Here is a 17,685-nt window from a genome sequence, read left to right on the forward strand (position 1 = left end):
ATCTCGTGTTTCTCGCCAAATATGGAAATTTAAGTAAAATAACCCCCCCCCCCTTTTTTGCTACATAAATCATGGATCTGACCCTAATACCAGAGAGAGAAGATTGCCCCATTCAAACAACAAATTTTGAATTTATAATTAGCAAAAACATCAGAAATGTACAGATTTTGTTATATTTAAGGTCTATCTAAAATTTCATAATTAAAAAAAATGTCCTCAAAGTTGTTAGTGACTGCCTTACACATGAAGTTCATTGCTGTCCGATTTTTTAAAGAAATTCAACTAGATAAACTTACGGAAATATAATCAGGAATACACTTTTCATTCATAAACCAAAAAAATAAGTTTCTATAGGCATAAGAATGTATAAACTAAACTTTGTAAGATGAAAAGGTCCAATTTGGACGGCAAATTTCAGCTTTTTATTGCTCCGCTTGGCTATGAAAAATATAAAATAAACTATCGCACCAACCTTGCACCAAAAAGATTTTTAATCCGAAGTTTGATATGTATGAACTTGTCAAAATGTTAAAATTTCTAATTGGTGCAAGCATGGTGCGGTGGTCAAAATTTAGAAAAACCATCAAATTTTTGGTATTTTTGCTTATTTTCCCAATAATGACGTCATTTGCACCTACCATTGTGACGTCATTGAACATTTTTTAGTTAAACAAAAACATTTTTTTTAAATCATTTACTCATATTCTAATAATTTATGGAGAAAAATCTGCTCTGTTAGAATTTTTATTATCTTGTAAATCTGGGGCCATTTTAGGCCATTCAAGCCCCTACTCCTTTATTAACACAAAAAAATCCGTATTTTCATGCCAGTTCCGGAGTACTGGCTACTGGGCTGGTGATACCCTCGGGGACTAATAGTCCACCAACAGAGGCATCGACCCAGTGGTAGTGATAACATTACCGGTACCAATTTTTCTGCACCAGATGTGCATTTCGACAAATAATGTCTCTTCAGTGATGCTCGTGGCCAAAATATGTAAAATCCAAAGCTTATATAAAAGATGTAGAGCTATAATCCAAAAGTTCCAAAAAGTATAGCCAAATCCGTGACAGGAATCAGAGCTTTGCATGAGGGAGATACAATAAAAATATGACTACAGTTTGATTGGTAAAAATCATTTAGCAATTATTTATAAGATTTAGGGATCACTATTTGTAATTATTCACAAACCCACATTTAAATTAGTTTATATCAACATACTAATATTTGTATTGCTAAAACTTTAAATTGCAAAGACATATTTGCATCTAAAAAAAATTGTAACAAGTGTAACTTGAAACAACAATACATTTTATAAAGAAAAATAAAGATAAAGTTATATCATGTATATTGGACAAGATTTGTAAAACTCAGAATTGCCAAGTAAATTTACAACATCATTCAAAATATTCAGAAGATGTCAATCCCGTCGAGAAATTTCAAGACAGTATTCAAATATCAAGAACTTATCAAGACATTTTAAGACCATATTCAGAATGTCGAGGATTTTTCGAGTAAACTTCATACTTATATTCAAATGAAAAAGTGTCAAGTCATATTTTTGGAGAATGTCGAATAACTGGGGTTTGTTTTGCAAATAAAGTCAAAAATTGATTTTTCAGACTTTTGAGCTTTTGTAGTGCAAAGATTAAGTTTAAAACCATGCATGCATACGGCAAACTTCACATAATTTGAATATGCTTTCGTCAAATATCATATTATACTTATTCCAGAAAAAAAGGCACTTTTTGACAAGATTCATAAATTCAATTTTGGACGGAAACTTTTTTGTCCACAGGAAGATATCATTTCCCTCCCGCAAATGAGATTTTCCTCCTCCTACACTTAGGGAATATCGTTTAAGAAATTTTCCGTTTAAATTTGTCTATTCTGCATTTTATTTTAGTCTTGTAGGCGATCGCAATTGAAAAAATGTGTTAAAGATATTAGTGTTGTGTGTACGGATATATAACCGTACGGTACATTTATTATTCTTATCAAAACAAAAGGTTTTGTTATTTAATCTTCTATTGATTGGTAACAGGATAAACAAAACGTGAAAACATCAATGATTTTAAATATGATTAAATAATAGCCAACAGTTTATGAGTTTTAAATTGTATATATGACATTATACATATTTAATTACAAAAAGCAATAAAATCAAGACAATTCAAATGTTAGTTATAACTAGCTTGATAAACTTTTTTTAACAACATAATAATATTTATTCCTCTAATCTTGCTTGTTACAAATTTCACCAAGAGTCCAAGCTTATCTTGATTTACCCTGTTATACTCCACTGATTGTCCAGGGAAATAAACAGCTGATCCAACTATTAACTTATACAAAATAATATAAAGGATGTATAATTTTCTTATGCAGAGATTTATCAATGCTAAAAATTCTTTCTAATTGACAATTACATTGGACATCTTGATTTATATGCATCTATTCCTTTATTAAATTCATTTTCAAAAATACTAAAGACATGAACAGTGTTTGTTCTCTGCTCGGATACATAGAATTACTAATAAATAGAAAAAACTTAATACTGTTAGTATATAATTCAAAAAAATCTGTGATTTTATATCCAAATACCGGATGTTGCAATTTAATATCAAAATCTATTTTACTTCTTTTAAAGAGTTCATAGATTTTTTGCCAAAATTTATTCAAATATCTACACTTCAGAATATAGTGAGCATAATCTTCTTCTTGCTTACAAAAACTACACTTATCTGTCTTAGTTACTTTATACTGCAATAACAGGTTTTTTTAGTTGGAACAATATAATGTAATATTAATAACTTTCTTAATAAACGTATTACTGTGAATCTTCATTATTGTAACGAGAAATAATTCTACAATCTAAAACACTTTATCTCTTGTCCAATATCTCGGTTAATATGCTTGTAATTAAATGCAACTGTTTACATCCTCTTCGTTTAAACTTTGGTGGATAACTGTCTCATTGGCAATCATACCACATCGCCTTATTTTTAAACCAAACTGTTCTTTGTGTTTTTCTATTCTTTGTATAAGTTTTTTTTTCTCTCTTTTTAACCAATCTAATGATTAAGATCATTCCTAACTTATTTCTACAGTTCCGTCTTCGGATGAGCCGTTAAACCATTGTTACAGGCGAGCAGAGAAGATGCGCGCTCATAAACCTGTGTATTCCTACAACAAATTAATGTGACTGTCTTAAGTCAGGTGCTTGGTAGTCATTAAATACGTTATCGATGTCTGTTATGTGTAATATTCGTCATTTTTGTTGTTGTCATAAATCAAGACGTTGACTTTTCGTTTGAATTGTTCAACACTTTTACAATTGAATAAACGGTAATTATGGACTTTTCGAATTGATTTTCCTCAACGTTTAGTATTTTTGTGATTTTACTTTTTTGGAATTGGTTCATTGTATTTTTAAATTCTGTTTGATGGGTTTCTCCTTGGTTATCATACCACACCTACATATTCTATCACAACATACATTGTAAAAGCAATTTCACTTGCAGATTTCTAAGACAAATATATATATACAAAAGATAGAACGAAAAACACGTTAAAAGGAACAATGAATAAAATTGAGAATGGAAATTGGGAATGTGCCAAGGAGACAACAACCCGATCATAGTGTACTTTAATGATATAGATAATTTAACTGCAATGATAGCTTTAATGATAGCTATATAAAAAACCAATTTTACCTTACCTTTCACATCTATATTACATATATTTATGTTATCTTTCAGAGTCTGGCAGAATTCTCCCTCAACACAAGCATCGCTGCCGGGACATGGATCATAATAGGAGTCCTATAAATAGTATAAACAAAGAAAATAATCAGTGTCAGTAACCCATGCTTTTGCACATAAAGCCGATTTCTAAACAAATTATTATCATAATTGATATAAACTACAACGCTATATAATGATATAATCGACGAGAAAGGCAATTCAGAATATTTTATGTTGAAGTGGAATCGGTAGTATGTATGAACCCACAATATTTTAGGACACAACATGACGTACGTTGTGTTTTTGTTGTTTTGCGCCTTTCGTTTTGTCGTAATGTTATTAGTTTGATTTTGACCTATATGTTGAAGTTTGATATCCCTCTGTTATCCTCAATCTCCCATGTTATTATACTAATCACTAGATTTGGATAACATTGATTTAAGATATATTATTTTCTAAAAAAAAGATTATTGGTTGAAATATTGTAAAATTTATCACTACAACGAAACTGAAAGGACGTAGTACGAACGCCGGTTAGATTCAGGGTTATGTTTTATCTTAAAGTTGTATTAACGACGTGGCCAACTCTATTAAACAAATTAGTTTACTCGTTTAAACCACTTAGCTAATTCGTTCAAACGATGTAGATTGTCTGGCTCTTTATATCAACTTAGCTTACTTTTTTATTGTATTCTTATACATGTTATAGATTTCTAAATAGCGACTACAAGTGCAAGGTGAAAGAGAAGTTGAAAGACATAAAACTGTAAAAAAGAAAAAAGAAATTGAAATAATTTATAACTTGTCAGTTTTACTGATGAATCTACATTTTTTGATTCAAACGGAAGAGATACATTACAGAAGACCTCTTTTGTTTTGTTTGTTTTATCAGTAGCAGATCAGGAACGAATGAAGGATTCAACAAAGTATATTTCACTTATGGTGATACTTATTCTAAAAAAGAAAACAATCAGTGAATTTAACTGGTCAGCTAAAGAAATCAAAAAGAATACTAGATTGCATAAGCATTTATGTACTTTTTAAGATATTGAAAAATAAAAATATATTGAAAAATTGTTGGCATGCTTCAATTCAGATAATGAAAGATTGCTTCACCCGAGTTATTTAAAGGTTTAAAGAGTTTGCTACTTGGCTTAGTTGTGATAACGAGTTAAATAAACAAAGTCGCTATAACAAATAAGTTCAGTCAAATGTTCATGGACCTCTCTTTTCATACATGACTTGATTATGTATGCAGATTATTTATGCCAATTTTTATGAAACATAATAATATATTTTTTCTTTTTATTTTGATAAAATATGCAGCAAAAAATGTAAAAAATGTTTTTTTTTACCTATGTCATACAAATGTAGCATTATTAGATATAGGAAGATGAATTGTTAATAAAAATGTGTTACCAATAGTTATCAAAGGTACCAGTATAATAATTTTATACGCCAGACGCGCATTTCGTCTACATAAGAATTAGTGACGCTCAGACCAAATTAGTTGTAATAGGAAATTTATAGCAATGACCATATAATTGACAATCATGTCAACAACGAAGTGTTGACTACTGGGCTGGTGATACCCTCTGGTGAAGTAATCAATTCATATTAAGTAAATCCATATTATCTGTGAATTTTATCCAAAACAAGAAAAAACCTACTGAACAATAAAACAATAGATGCCATTATAAAACAAAACAAAACATGCTCAAAAAGGCAAATCACCAACACCCCTCCCAATAAAAGAACACCAATAAAAAAGAATTACTAAAAAAACATACAAATGTAATCAAAAGTAAAAACCACAAATATACAAAACGAAACATAAAGAATAACCTAAGTTACTGAAACTCTACGATAGTCCATATCAATGCCCTGAGCATAAATCTGTAGTAACAATCTTACTCACCCCTCTGTATTGTGTCATATCAACATACACACAATTTGTTTCGTCCACAAATTCTGTTTCTGAGCTACTAGTCATTTTGTTAATGTCACATCTTCGTGTTATACTGTTGTAGTTAAATGAGCGGCATTTTGTTCTTCGGATACATTCATTGTAACATGCATTCGGACCAATATTAGAGAAAGTGATATAGGTATATCCTTTTAACCTAGCCCCAGTCTTATCTGCATCTACACGTAATGTTTTGACGGTGCATTGCTGAAAATATGCAACTCCAACATTATAGAGAAATACCACTACTGTAAAGACATCCATAGTTAGTGTATGATTATCAGCTTGAAATCAAATCTATCGTTTTTAACACATTCGTTTCAACTCGGTCGATTCCGTACCTTAAAATAAAGAGTAGACTACTACCTAATTGATCCCAAAATTACCGAATGAACACATTCAATGTGACACTGTATATATACGGCGTTATTAATTATTTTTAATGCATTTTATTTTTGTTATTATGTATATTATTTCTTTAACTTCTCTGTAACATTTGTACTTGCATGGTTTTATGAGAATACACTATCTATCTATTATCCCCAAAACGATAACTTGCATTAAATAAACTGGTTTTGCGTCATTGATAACAATGCTTATTTAATATTTTATCGAAAATGTTACTGTTATGTTTAAACGTTTGTCATATTTATTGATTATCAACGGGCAAACACATTAACATCTTTGTCATGCAGTTTTGTTCGCGGTTGGTATATGCATTTCATTATTAGAATCCATCAATTGTATTTGGTTTCCAGATAATAGTTGATAATATTTCTACATAATTTATATTTATTTTTAAAATGTTGTCGTTGGTTACTGTTTATTTCTTTCGTACATTTTCTATCATTAATCAGGCCTTCGGTTTTCTTTTATGAATTGTTTAACGCTTTAACATGTCGGGGCCTCTTGTGATTAAAGGCAAGAGAAGTATACCGGTGTCCAAATGTCATAACTTGATTGAAAGAAAATATATCCGGGTTACACACTAAAACCGAGAAAAACACATAAACTATAAGAGGATAAGGAACTACAGGAACACTGAAGTGCAAAAAAAAAACCACACAAAAAACCCGATAACATTCATAGAAACGAACTTTTGTCAACAACTGCCATATTCTTCATTTTGTACATTTAAAGAACATGGGGGTTGAAACTGGTTTAATGGCTAGCCAACCCTCCGCTTTATAACAATGTTAAATAATATATTGATAAAATGACAATACTACGTGGCAGAAACACAACACAAACACACGCAAGAATATTCATTACAGAGAAACACACAAATAAATAGTATAATAGTCGATACCACATGCGTAACATCAACGAACATATTCCATCAACGACAAATTAAACATCACAGGATAACAAAACCTGTGACGCGTTACGTAACTTACAAAATATAACTTACAATACAGCATGGGCAGTGTGCATTGCTGAACACCGAACAGTGATATATATGAGTCTTTTGTAGACGAAACGCGCGTCCGGCGTATATATAAAAATTAGTCCTGGTATCTATGATGAGTTTATTTACAACCACTGGGTCGATACCACCGCTGGTGGAGATTTATTTACCCGAGGGTATCACCAGCCCTGAAGTCAGCACTTTTTGTGCTGACATGAATTATCATTGATATGGTTACATTTATAAATTAACTGTTTACAAAATTTTTGAATTTTAGAAATACTAAGGCTTTTCTACCTCAGGCATAGATTACCTTAGCTGAATTTGGCAAAACTTTAAGGAATTTTGGTCCTCAATGTTCTTCAACTTCGTACTTTATTTGGCCTTTTTTTTTTTTTTTTTTTTTAACTTTTTTGGATTTGAGCGTCACTGATGAGTCTTTTGTAGACGAAACTCGCGTCTGGCGTATATATAAAATTAAGTCCTGGTATCTATGATGAGTTTGTTTATATACATGGTAAATAGTTATTTATATATACACCATTTAATCTCTGGTAGGTAGTTGTTTGATTGGCAACCCTTCCACATCTTTTTATTCTTTTATTATTAGCTTTTTTTTCCAAAATAGGTGCCCATAGCATCGTAGAATAATATCACAACTACTTTGCGTTATTGTGTAATTTTACTGGTATGTACATGTTTATAACTATTACACAACTGGATCGATGCCACTGCTGATGGACATTTCGTCCCCGAGGGTATCACCAGTCCAGGTATCAGCACTAATGTGTTGACATGAATATCAATTATATGGTCATTTTTATAAATTTCCTGTTTATAAAACTTTTTAAAATTTTTTCTTATCCCAGGCATAGATTACCTTAGTCGTATTTGGCACAACTTTTTGGAATTTTTGGTCCTCAATGCTCTTCAACTTTGTACTTGATTGGCCTTATAACTATTTTGATCTGAGCGTCACTAATGAGTCTCATGTAGACTAAACGCGCGTCTGGCATATTAAATTAAAATCCTGGTACCTTTGATAACTATTAAGAGGATCTAAGTAGATATAATCCTTTCACGGTTTCAAAGATTACCTCGGCTTTTGGGATGAAGTCTGTCGTACTAAGTGTCTGGCCTTCTATTTAATGTTTTGTTGTCTGTTCGTCATTTTTAGTTATTCTCATTGTACGACTAAAAAGGGTTTCAAAAGGGTAAAGAAAATAATTTGTTTCCTATTATTCACATCGTATACCTTATATTAATGTATTAAAAAATGAAAATCATATATCTAAAATGAATAAATGTAAGAATAGAAGACTATAAGATCTGTAGTATTCTACTTTAAAACAAAAGTTTAACAAAACATCACAAGATTCAAAGCAAGACAAGCATATATATATATATATATATATATATATATATATATATATATATATATATATATATATATATATATATATATATATATATCTGATCATTATGTCGTCTATTACATTAAAATGATTCTATCTTTCCGTTTTAACTTTTATTAGACGCATGTTGGTTCTTGCGTCCTGCATTAATGAGGCCCATCATGGGGGTGTCCAAGTAATAACATAATCACAAATGTTTGCCAATGTAACCACATAATCATTAATTATTTTTTTTTAATGAGATAATCAAAAATTCAATCCAAAATAAACAAGTAATCAATAATCATGAAATATTGGGTCTGGTAATCAAACAATCACTATAAAAACGACCAAGTACTCAAATAATTAAAAAAAAACCATTAGAAGACTCATTGATACACCAATCATCTCTTTTCCCAAACACACGTTACAATGATCTGTACGTCAAATCATGAATCATTTATTCCATTATTTAACCTTCCTATCGAGTACAACATATAATGTACATGTACATTTTTATTGTGTGTTTTTTTTAGAAACTTGTCAACAGAAGAAAAACCGTGAAAGAAAAAAAGATTGACCCAAAAGAGGAGGAACGGATCATGAAGACGTTACTAATAGAGAATATGTCGTCAGAAGATTCCGATTCGGAGGACTCAGTTTTTGTCACACGTCCTCTGTGGTAGGTATCTTCAGAATTTAGGCACCTCATTCAAAAATTAGACAAGAAGTATTACAGAATGCTTAATGCTCAGGGGAAACGGTTGAAATCAAAACGGACATTTGGAGAGTCATCTATCAGAATGTGCCCAAAAAAACACCAAAGGGATCGGAATGGATGTTTGCTTAAGGCCATTTATACAATTTTTAACCAACGGGGATTTTTTACGACAATTTGCACGCAAAAAAGTTATATTTTCCCATTCAATTAAATAGTTAATTGTATCTTGTGCTCTTAAGTTAATATCAAAATACGGCAATTAATCATTTCAGATAAACGTCAGTTTAAAGCCATGTTTTAACTTTTTTACAAAGAATTAGTTTCATTTTGTCCAATGTATATAATATAGTTTGTTTTTGTTCTGTTTGATATTGTGTCGCATACAAATACATATTATATTCTGTTTTATTGAGATAAGAACGTGAATACAAATATGTAACACTACTTACATATAACTAATATAACTGTGATTGAATAAAGTAGAACCACATAAAATATTATATTTATGTTACATTATTTTTTCTGCATGTATAAAGGTCTACGGAATTGCTAGTTCCTTTCCCAAGTAAATAAATAAAAATGTTTTAGATTGCAAAACAGATTTGTAAAGTACCGGCACTATGGTGCAGTTTTACATCTTGATGGCGATTATCGTTGTAACTTGGTGATCTTGTTTGCTCATTCTGGTTCATTTGATCAAAATGTTTTAGTCGCATCTTTACAGACCTATTTTGACTGTCCCTTTGACATCTTTCGTCCCTTTTTTAGGATCATAATCATTAGTCTTCTTGTTGATTTAATTGCTTTGCAGAGGTTTATGTGTCGGTATCTTTTTAAATTAATATAAATTTGTTTAACAAAATGCAGCTTTTATTTGACCTGTTGAGGGAAGCTGTAACAAATAATGACATAAATCATAATGTACCTATATATAGGTACCAATGTCCAATTGGTCGAACTAAAGGCTTGAAACTTTATAAGTTGAGGTTACAGCGACCTTGATGGTGAGACCATGACCAGACTGTCGTTTCGGCAGCTGTATGAAGTTACTATCAACAACATAAACAATCTCGTTTTCATAGATCTGTACAACATCAAACCATTAATACATTTTATATATAAAAAAAGAAGATGAGGTGCGATTGCCAATGAGAACCCTCCACAAGAGACCAAATGAAACAGAAATTGACAATTATAGGTCACTGTACGGCCTTTAACAAGTATAAGCATCCTTTTCCCTCCCCTCTCAAACAAATAGCAATAAAAGATAACAAAATAACAACACACGAACGAACGAAAAGCCAAACAAAAATCAACAACGAAGAATGAATATATCAAATGGAAATTAATTGCAACGAATTAAATCGAAACAATATCACAATTTATTGTGGCTTACAAATCAGTATAAATGTGATTTATTTAGAAATTATCAGTGTTTAAATTTCAAATGTAACAAAAATTTCCAAATTTAGAAAATCAGAAATTTATATAGATCATTATATTTGTAAACGTGAAATTTTATTTATAATGAAATGTTTAAATCAGAAAATTAAAGAATTTATTTTAGGCTTTAAATTTCTAATTTAATCAAAAGAAATTGCAATTTAAATTTTAAATTCCAAGACATTTCCTGAAGTTTAAAAAAATAAATAAATTTGAGATTTTAGCAAATTTAAAGACTTCTTTAAATTGGGTTTAAAATTCAGGAATTTATTGGTTAAATTAAATCAAAGGTAAATGTAGTGTAAATTATATATTTACAAATTGTTTAAATTAATATACAATTTTGAAATTTGAAAATTATATTAGCTTTGATACGGATTAGATATCCAATTAAATGCATCATTTCATGCAGTGATGGTCTTTATAGATTTACTGTTTGCAAAAGTATGAATTATTCTTAATACTAAGGATGTCAAGATAAGCAGATAGCCTTAGCCTTATTAGGCACAGTTTTTTTTTTTAACTTTGGGTTCTTACTTAATGCTCTTCACATTTTCGCACTTGTTTTGGCATCCGAACTTTTTGATATGAGCTTCAATGATTAGTCTTGACGAAAAGTGCGTCAGGCGTATCTATACTATTAAACGAGAAGACCTCATTTTTGGTGTCGCTTCTCTCCTTTCCACAATAAATTAATCAACACCCCTCTGTGTCCTATAGGTACAGTGCATAGTCGCATTTGTCATCCATTCATATGATTATTCAGATTGAGTTATTTTGGGAGAAAAACGAGAAAAAAAGCATCCGGATATTGTCCCGTCATTGGACAAAATTTTAAGTCAGATTAGACTTCCGGTTTGCGTTTTTCTGTATACTTTGAACATACATATACAAAGAATAAAGTGTATTTTCAGAATTCTATCTGCTATCATTTTCAAGTTTACTATCCACGGCGGTCACAGAGTTTATTAAAGAGAGAGGGTCTGTATACCATGTCAATGACCACCATGGATCGATTAGCAAACTTAGAATTGAAAGTAAATACACTATATTTATATAGTAATGATTGTTCATAATATACAGATAAGCGCTAAAAATATTCATGTGAACTTTTGATACCTTTTCTGAAATTCTCCAGTCATTAAATCTTTTACAAAATTCATTGATTACAAAAAAAGAAGATGTGGTATGGTTGCCATGTTGAGACAACTCTCCACAAGAGACCAATATATCACAGAAATTAACAACTATAGGTCACCGTACGACCTTCAACAACGAGCAAAGCCCATACCGCATACTCAGCTTCAAAAGGCCCCGAACTAACAATGTAAAACAATTCAAACCAGAAAACTAGCGGCCTTATTTCTGAACAAAAAGTGAACGAAAAACAAATATGTAACACTTAAACAAACGACAACCACTGAATTACAGGCTCCTTACTTAAATGTTCATAACATACTAAATGAAAACTATGTTCATATTGAAATTGATAGAAAACCAAAAATTGGGAATTTTGGAAATAAAGGAGGAGGGATAAAAAAAAACACACATTTTCCTGTCCCAAATAACCTGTATATGACTTATGATACTTTTGCTGAAATTCTCCAGTCATTCAATATTTTACAAAATTCTTTCACTTTACATACTTTAAACTACGCTCTGAACGCCCGCGATTTCGCGGGTGTGTTCTAGTTAAATTATAACCTTGGTACCTTATGATAGCTATAATTTGGATGTAGCCTGTCCTATATGTTCTCCCATTTATTTGTATTGTAGTTTTGTCATGTGTAATGTTGTAGTTTTTTATTATATTTAACATTGCTATAAAAGCGAGAGGTTTGGCTAGCCACAAAACCAGGTTCAACCCACCATTTTTTCTTAATATGTCCTGAACCAAGTCAGAATCATGGCCATTGATATATTATAGTTCGTTTCTGTGTGTGTTTTTTTAAGTGTTTTGTCGTAGATCTCTTATATTTGATGGGTTTCCCACAGTTTTAGTTTGTAACCCGGATTTGGGTGTTTTTCTCATATGATTTATGAATTTCAATAAGCGGTATACTACTGTGGCCTGTATTTAATGTGAGTCGATTATTGGATTTTTGTGGAAGGAGTTTTTATTCGCCCGTCAAAATTTTAACGGGACGTATTATGGTATACAAATGCCCGGTGTCCGTCCGTCTGTCTGTCCGTCTGTCCGTCTGTCCGTAAACATGTCGCACCGTAACTTGAGAATGACTTATCCAAATTTCATGACACTTAATATAGTTGTTTCTTATAATGGTCAAATGATCTGTATACTTTTTGGTGAAAATCAGATTTAAACTTTTTGAGTTACGGCACTTTGTAACTAAACAGGGGTGTGTTTTTTTTTCACATGTCGCACCGTATCTCAAAAACAATTCTTGATTATTGCTTTAAACTTTACACACTTATTAGTTATATTAATCTTAATATCTGTATACTTTTTGGTGATGATTCAAAATTTCATTTTTGAGTTATTGAGTATTTTGTAAAAAAGGAGGAGGGTTTTTTGACATGTCGCGCTGTATCTCAAAAACGATTTATGATTACTGCTTAAAACTTTACACACTTCTTTGTTATATTAATTTAAAGATCTGTATACTTTTTGGTGATGATTCAAAATTTCATTTTTGAGTTATTGAGTATTTTGTAAAAAAGGGGGAGGGAGTTTTTACATGTCGCGCCGTATCTCAAAAACGATTTAGGATTATTGCATATAAAACTTTACACACTTCTTTGATATATTTATTTAAACATCTGTATACTTTTTGGTGATGACTCAAAATTTTATTTTTGAGTTATTGAGTATTTTGTAAAAAAGGGGATGGCTTTTTTTACATGTCGCGCCGTATCTCAAAAACAATTTATGATTATTGCTTGAAACTGTACACACTTCTATGTTATATTAATCTAAAGATCTGTATACTTTTTGGTTTGATTCAAAATTATATTTCAGTGATATTTATTTTTTTGTAAAAAAAAAACAGGGTGGTGGGGGGGGGGGTTCACATGTCCCGCCGTGTCTCAAAAATTGTTTTTGCTTAAAACTTTCTCAGAAACTATTGATGATTATTGCATAAAACTTCCAAACAAGACGTCTGGCGTATCATGCGCTCATGGCGCAGCTGTTTATTAGATATTAAACTCTTGTTTTAATTTTTTGTCCAACTGTTAGTCCGAAAAAATTTTTTATATGTCTTAATATGTTTTACATATACTTTAATCCAAATAAATGTGTACTTGTCTTGGCCAGCGGATGATGACTTTTATCTCATTGCGTAAGGCAGAAAGAAACTTGTAGTTCATTAAAACGTTTATTTAAAAGAAAAAAAAAAGTAATAAAAAATGTTAAACAAATTCACACACAAAATACCAGCAGTTTCACTTATTTAGGAATATAAAAAAGGACATATTTTTTTTTATAATTTTACCATTTAATCGGTATTTGACCAAACTTAAGTTTTACCTAGTGAAACTGCTTTACATAATTTTACAACCATACTACAATATATATAAACATATCAAAATAAGAAATATAGGAATACTAATTATCCCGATTAAGGACTCTTGATGCATGGCATGACATTTACACACAGAAAACAATATACAATGATTTTTTAAAAACATTTTTGTTTTACATTGCAGGTATATATGCAAAAAGTAAAATCACAAAAATACTGAACTCCGGAAAAATCAAAAAGGAAAGTTCCTAATCAAATGAAAAAAGCAGCAAAATCTCAAACTGTCATATTCCTTACTTGGTACAGGCATTTTCTTATGGAGAAAATGGTGGATTAAACCTGGTTTAAAAGCTAGCTTTAATCTCTCCCTGTATGATAGTCATATTAAATTCCATTATATTGGCAACGATGTGTGAACAAAACAAACAGATATAACAGGTGAAAATGTCAAAAATAGGGATATCGCAATCATTGTGTTATAATCTCAATCACTCTAAAAACAAACAAATATGTAACAAAGAAGCTTAAAATGGAGTATATACTAAGCATCTTAGCAAACAATTAGGACAAGAATACACAAATATACCATAGTGCAATACCGAATAATAACTATAGAGCCACGTCATACATGTATTAAAGAAACACAAAAAGGCAATGGACAACTACGGTCGCTTTGAAATGTTTATATAATTATCATGCTTCCTATATTTCTTTATCTGATGTAAATCATGAAAAAATCATTCAATATATACATGATATTATGCTTCTGTTATTATATTTATTCAATAACTTTTAGACTTGGGCCAGCCACTACTGTAATGCATCGTATGCAACAATTAACAAATGCTTGTTACAAATTAAAATCGACTTTGTATGAAAAACAGATCAATGTAACAAAAGAGGGCCCTTGAACTAATAGAAAGAATTAATTCTTTTTGTGTTGTGTAAACAAACTGAAATCATAGAAACTACTGTCGCTTTTAAATATTTAATCACATAAATCACAAATGCAATCAATCTACCAATATTTGAAAACACGATTTTGTAATTTGAAATTGTACTTTTAGGATAGGAACGGGAAGGTCCAGAATATTAACTTGGATATAACTATTGCAATAAATCCCAAATTTCATGTGTTATCTAAAATACTCACTATTTATTGAAACCTAAAAGTAAATAAAAACATAGAATGCATATTACTTATTATCTTAATTGCCAATAAAATTTAGAACGGATATGGGGAATATGTCAAAGCAAAAACAACAAAAAAATGAAGAAAACAGAAAACAACAAGTACACATTTAGAATCTTTGGAAACTTTGAATATGAAAACTTAAGAAAAGTATTTACAAAAGAAATAACTACAATAGCATGCATCAAGTATTATTACATTTGATACCTCATTAAACTGCGTGTTTAAAAAACAACGTCAATAAACTATGCTTTTTGATATTTTATTTTCTCGTTATTTATCATTGTAATAATCTCTTAATGGATTTTGTTATAATAGAAATAAGAAGCTATGATATGAAAGAACAATGGACAGGTCTCTCTCTCCAAGTCACAATTTGTGAAAGTTTACCAATAATAGGTTATAGTACGATCCTCAGCACGGACCTCACACCGAACAGCAAGCTGTAAATTGTCTCAAAAAATACTAGTGTAAAATCATTGAAATGGGAATACCAACGGTCGAATCCGTATAAAAATCATCGAGAAACGAGAAATACTTAGGAAACACATCAACAAACGACAACCACTAAACATCAGGTTCCTGACTTAGCTGTTGTTGGCACAACATTTTAGAATTTTGGGTCCCCCATGCTCTTCAACTTAATACTTGTTTGGCTTTATAACTATTTTGATCTGAGCATCACTGATGAGTCTTATGAAGACGAAATGGGCGTCTAGCGTATTAAATTATAAGCCTTGTACCTTTGATAACTATTAAGACAGGTGCAAACATGCAACGGATTTGAACGTTTTGATAGGTACAAACCTTTACCCTTACCCAACAAAACAATAGTCGTGTTACAGTACAACATAGAAAGACACACTATAAAATATCAATTAAAAGGGCTTAACTCAATCAAAAGACATAATACAATAAACAAGTGAACACACATCGAACAAATAAATTCGACCAATGACACAATGTAGATACAAACTCAATACAGTAAGAGGTTTGATGTTAAACAATTTCAGAGAGTTAACCAAAATCTTAAGCACAATGCCACGTACAACAAAATAATTTACACTGGTAAATGAAAATAATTTTGTTAAAAGATATACAGTAATGGAGAACGGTTTTTTTTATAAAATAAATAATTTTGTTACTCATAGTACGAGAACAGAAATGAACATTTATAGTTAAACCAAACTCTTATCGAAGCTTATATATTTAAAAAAAAACAGAGAAACGAAATATAAACTAAATAAATAAACATTAAATATCATAAAGCATTACAATTCTATCATTGAAGGTGAAATTAACACGAATGGAATGTTTACACGAGTTATAAAACAGTTCATTTGTGGAAGGGTAAAATAAAAAAAAACACGTATTAACGAAGTGCATATGCAGAATAAACTTCAAAACTGTAATACTATAAGGCTGCTGCCATTCTTTCAATAAGAACGACACACTATCAAATCAATATCGATTGGAATGGCTTAACTCATAAAAAAAATATAGTAACACAAATTAACACACAATGAACGAGTAAATTTGATCTGTGTATTTGTAAATACATTATTAATAAAAATAAGTGATGAATAATTTAGGTAAAAGTTTAAAACCGCTGTGAAATGTTAAACATTTTAGAAAAACATAGTAACGAACTAAATATAAATCAGTTGCAATAGACTTCATACTCGTTACATGCTTTAGATGAATACACATATAAATACATCAAACAAAAACAGAAAGTAGACGTAGAAAAGTGATATATGTTTTTACAAATCTTTTCCAGAAATGAGGTAAATCAATACTTGTTGAAAATATTTTTTCCCTTGATATATCTAGATCACCAAGTATATATCAGAGTTCAAAACTTTTGAGTTAATTCCCATAAAAGAAATCTATTGATTTAAATAGTAACCATATTTCAATCTTTATATTTTTAAACTTTTAATGACGTCAGTTATATTTAATAGAAAAATAATTTACTGCCTGTTAGTTTTGCTTCTATTTTTCTTTCTTTGCATGCTCTATATGAGATTCTAATTTGTTACTTCATGCTGATATAACTTTGACTGTTTTTATGTTTTATGTTGTTATATATATATACGTTATATGTGGTTATATATACATTGCCAAAAGCAACCTGCACCTGCAATTCCAGGATGAGAACAAACAAAAAGTAAACCCTTTTAAAACCTGGATAGGGACGGGTTAGCCATGCAACAGGTCTGCGATGATTCCACCAAACATGAGTAGCATGTTGCTCTCTCTTTACACAAGTCGTCGAGTAAAGACTTCTTTTTTCATATGTTCACATATGATTTCAATATAGATAGATACT

Source organism: Mytilus galloprovincialis, chromosome 8 (genome assembly GCF_965363235.1).
Source record: "Mytilus galloprovincialis chromosome 8, xbMytGall1.hap1.1, whole genome shotgun sequence".
Taxonomy (NCBI): domain Eukaryota; kingdom Metazoa; phylum Mollusca; class Bivalvia; order Mytilida; family Mytilidae; genus Mytilus; species Mytilus galloprovincialis.